Source organism: Rhinoderma darwinii, chromosome 7, assembly GCF_050947455.1.
Source record: "Rhinoderma darwinii isolate aRhiDar2 chromosome 7, aRhiDar2.hap1, whole genome shotgun sequence".
NCBI lineage: Eukaryota > Metazoa > Chordata > Amphibia > Anura > Rhinodermatidae > Rhinoderma > Rhinoderma darwinii.
The window spans coordinates 16524715-16525151 of NC_134693.1; positions in this window are offsets into that span (position 1 = coordinate 16524715).

The window sequence follows — 437 nt, forward strand, 5'->3', positions numbered from 1 at the left end:
AACAGCGATTTCATTTTTACGCCGTTCACTGTGCAATTAAAACAACATGTTAATCTTATTCTGCGGGTCAATAGAGTTACGGCGTTACCAAATTGATATCTTTTTTTAAATATTTTACTACTGAAAAACGAACTGTAAAAAATAAAATGTATTTTGTGTCCCCAAATTCTGAGAGCCATAACTTTTTTTTTTCATTTTCTGTCAGTTGAGCAGTATAAGAGCATATTTTTTCCGGGACGACTTGTAGTTCTGAAAGGTACCATTGGAGTACATGCAAGTTTCCGATCACTTTTTAGTCCATTTTGTGTGGGAGCTGAGGTGACCAAAAAAAAAATGTGATTCTGGCGGTTTACTTTTTTGTTCCGGTGTTCACCGTGCGTGTTAAATAATGTCATACTGTAATCGTTCAAACTTTTACAGACACAGCGATCCGAATT